This window comes from Dipodomys merriami, unplaced genomic scaffold, assembly GCF_024711535.1.
Source record: "Dipodomys merriami isolate MVZ:Mamm:240054 unplaced genomic scaffold, mDipMer1.0.p SCAF_5, whole genome shotgun sequence".
NCBI classification, from domain to species: Eukaryota; Metazoa; Chordata; class Mammalia; order Rodentia; family Heteromyidae; genus Dipodomys; species Dipodomys merriami.
Window position 1 is genome coordinate 80,156,558 of NW_027206068.1, and position 4,185 is coordinate 80,160,742.

The following is a 4,185-nucleotide window of genomic DNA, read 5'->3' on the forward strand; positions in this document are numbered from 1 at the left end:
CCAGGGCTGGGTGACTTTCCCTTGGGTGGAGCTGAGCCTGGCAGTTCAGGTCAGGTTCCTGTGACCTGCTAAATGGTTCTGGTTTTCTTCCAAGGCCTGAGTTGGAGCTAGCTGCTCAGCCAGGCCTTTGTCAGTATCAAAGATGGAGATGTCCAGTGGTGATGGGGGAGGGGTGGCCTTCCCTCCTCTGCTCCCTGAGAAGGAGTGAGGATGTCAGGGTTCTACTCATAATGGAGTCTTGGTTTCTGGGTTGTCTCTGGTCTGTGATCTGTAGGATGAAGATATCTGCTCCTTGTCAGTTGTTGCTGGTGTTGAGTCGAATCCGCTCACCTGCTGCATCTGGCACCTTTGTCCTGGACTCTCTCTGTTGTAGGTATGGCGGCTATGGTTGCCACTGCTGCCGCCACAGCTGCTGCAACGGCGGCTACTAGCAAGTGCTCAGATCTGTCTCCTTGCCTGGATTTTCCCTCTCTGGCCAAACTCTCTGTACTGTGATGGCACACTTGGTGTGATTCTCTGGGCTAGCACTAAAACTGCTTTCTATGCAAGAGCTTGTTTAGCCTCCAGCTTCTCCTCCGCCATCTTCCTCCGACTCTTATGGAATTTTTCTATTTAACATTTGTTACCTTAGCTTGCTATGGTGGTGCATGTTCAGGAGGCAGGAGATCATGAATTCAAATTTTGTTTCTCAAAAACAAAAGCAAAACATCCCTGCACCTCGACTGTCTGTGGGTAGCTGAGTACCAAAAGTGAAGTGGTGTGTGAGGAAGGCCACGGTGAGCACTGCGGACTGTGTGGTCCTCATCCCAACCCCAGTCCCTGCAGCCACCACAGGCAGTACCTCAGGATGAGCTACCTGCCACCAGCCAGCTTCCTGTGTGTCAGGCAGGAGTTTGTCTTCACAAACCCAGCTTGGCGTACCTTATCCTACTGTGTGAGATGGTCACCTTGTGTGGAACTTCCTGGGGAAATGGGCCACTTTCCCAGCTCTTGATATCTTCCCACATTAAGCTGGGTGCATCTTGTGCTTAGCTGTCACTGTCAAATAGGAAGATAAGGGTGACTTCTCTGAGTCACATCTCCTTGTTGGTGGAATCAGTGGTGCCCAGGTCCTCAGGCCAAAGCCTAGAAAAAGCATTTCCTCACCTACACTCATCTTAATGCCCAAACCCTGAGTGGGTCCTAGAGGCTATAACTTCAGACTGGGCTTCTCCTTCTGGCATGTCTTGCTGTGGCCCACTGAGACCAGACAGCTTGAAGCCACCTCACTGACTTTGTTCTGTGTTTCTCGCGAGCTTCTGTTACATTTAAAAATTATAGTCTGTCATCATAGCCTGTTTTTCCCACAATCCAATCCCTCATAACTCTGTTCACATAGGCCTTTCTCTCCTGCCCTGAGCACTGTGCCCCCTACCTCTCCTGCACCCCTCCCTGCAGGGCCATGGCATCTGTTGTGTTTTCTGTCTCAGGCCTCCCAGTACCATCATACAGACTTCCCTTGTCATCCACTCTCTTCTCAAACCTTCCAGGGAGACCCATCCTGACTGTTCAGGTGTTGTTTTCTAACTTTATTTTCTTCCCTCACAGCACCTATTCCCACTTCCAATCACACCATCAAGTAATTCCCTACTTGTTTTTGTTCTTTATTGGAGAGAGGCTTCACAGGGAAGAGAACTCACAGCTCTTGTTCATGATTGTGTGGGCGGTGAGCTCCTAACAGGCACCAGCAAGTGTTTCTTATATTAATCCATTTCACTGAAAGCCCTACTATTCCTCCCTACACTCTCAGAGGTTGGGAACCCTAAAGGATATTACAGAGGGGCAATTCTAGAGCAGAGGCTAGAAGAGAACTCAGTGCACAGACTGGGACCTGCACTTTGTGCTGCTTGACTCATACCTTTTTTTAATCTCTCAAGAGGCAAAATCAATGTATTTAAAAAGATAATTACCATTTGTTTATTCCTAAACTTATGAAACCTGGAATAATTTTCTTTATCTTTGACACAGAGAGAGCTGTTTTGGCAGCTAATGTTGACTGTGGAATGATTTTGACAATAAATGATTATCCTTGCATTAATACTTGAATTGGTTTAACAAGATATATTTTACATTTTCCATCAACTTTTGGATTGGAATCTAAGAAAAAATACACCAGCAAATTACATTTCATTAATGAGATGGTTTATTTAGAATAACTCGGTGTTAAAGCATGAAGCCCATGTCTGGGCTGAGTCCTAAGGAGCCACACTCCCAAGGCACTGCACCCCTGGGGGTTTACAACGCCCAGCAGCATTATTGCAGCCTAATGAAATAAATGTTGGTAGTTTAATGTCCAGTTTTAATGAACATTAAAATATTGCTGTGCTCACTTCAGCACACTACTAAAATTGTCATGATACAGAAAATTACCATGGTCCTGAATAAGGATGACATGAAAATTTGTGAAGTGTCCCATATTTTAAGGGAATGACAGAAATGGTGGGACAAACAGTAAACCAATTCAACAGTGATACTCACTAGAAACTATGTTGTAAATAACCTTTACTAGGTAACTCAAGGAGGAATAAAGGAAATCTATCTTTTGATTTTGCCGAAGCAATGGCTGACCTGATCAGGATTGAACAATGTTATAAAAATAAGAACTTGCCTAATGTTCAAACTCATAGAAATAGGAACTTAGGTGCTTACAGTTCATTGTTATCTATTACATGATAAACCTCCAGTTTCAAGTCTACCTAGGTTTCTACTGCTGTTCCTAGAATTTATTATATATTTGTGCTAGCCTCATAGACCCTCCCAACTACCATCATATGGGTAGCTTAGAAAATACACAAAATTTCTTTCACATTTCTGAGGAGAGAAATCCAAAATCAAAATGTTATGAGAACTACGCTCAGGGCTCTAGGTCAGGACCTTTTCTTGTCTGGGTATGTTTTTTGGCTTTATGACTAGTAGCATTTGACTCTTTATCTCATCATCATATGGCATTCTCGTTTTAGTATAGACCTATCTCCTCTCTAACTCTTCTTAAGAGGACACCAGGACTAGATTAAAGACAAATCTTAATCCAGATGACTTTATCTTAACTTACTTATCAACTGCATCTATGATTACCATATTTACATACATATTGTTCACTCAAGGATTCACTGCCAAACTATATCAGATCTTTAAAAATGAACTTACACAGAGCAACTCCCCCCAGGACTGTTTCATTAAATAGCAATGGAAGGAATGCTACTGAATTCATTCTATGAAGTCAATATATGCTCATTCCAAAATTTGACAGCAACACAACACAAAAGGAAAATCATGGATCAATCTCCTTGATAAACATTGATTTAAAAATTCTAAAAAAATTATTGCAAACAATTCAAAAGCAAATTAAAAAGATAATATTATATAATCAAGTTGGTTTCATATCAGGAATGCAAGGATGGTTCAAACACACAAATCAATTAACACAGTATGTAATGCAGTATGTTATCAGAATTAAGGTCAAAAATCAAAAGATTACAGATACAGAAAAAGACTTTGACATAATTCAATGACCTTCATGGTAAAGGCCTTGGAACAACTAGAAATAAGACCCATACTTTGACATAATAAAGGCGATCTATGATAATCCGACAACCAACATTATATTGAATAGGGTAAAATCAAGAAGGAAATAAGAATGTAGTCTCTCCACTCCTATTTAATGTAATGTCTAAACTCTTACCTAGAACAATAATTCAGAGAAAGAAATAAGAAGGGATACAAATAGGAAAGAAAGAAATCAAATCATCTTTCTTTACAATTAATATGAACCTGTACTTCAAAGACCCTAAACACTTCATCAGAAAGCTCTTAGTTCTGAAAAATAATGTCAGCAAAGTAGCAGGATACAAAAATAACATACAATGGTCTATAGCTTTTATATATGCTAATAATAAGCACTTTGAAAAAATCAGGAAAATCATTTTATTCACTAAAGCTTCAGGAATACTTGGGAATAACCCTCCGAAGGAGGTAAAATATTGATATAATGAAAAATACAAATCACTGAGGAAAAGAATTGTAGATATTAGAAAATGGACTCTGATGCTTATGGATGACAGAATTAATAGTGTCAAATGGCTATATTACTGAAATTTATCAATAGATTCTATTCAATACCAATGAAAATTTGAATGAAATCTTCAT

At 40.4% G+C, this 4,185-nt stretch overlaps 1 non-coding gene across 1 annotated transcript; it reads left to right on the plus strand.

The window, feature by feature from the left end:
• Positions 1–2,357: 2,357 nt before the first annotated feature.
• On the plus strand, positions 2,358–2,461 carry LOC138810247 (U6 spliceosomal RNA). The gene has a single exon (XR_011367058.1). It is a non-coding gene; the product is annotated as a U6 spliceosomal RNA (small nuclear RNA).
• The last annotated feature ends 1,724 nt before the right edge of the window (positions 2,462–4,185 follow it).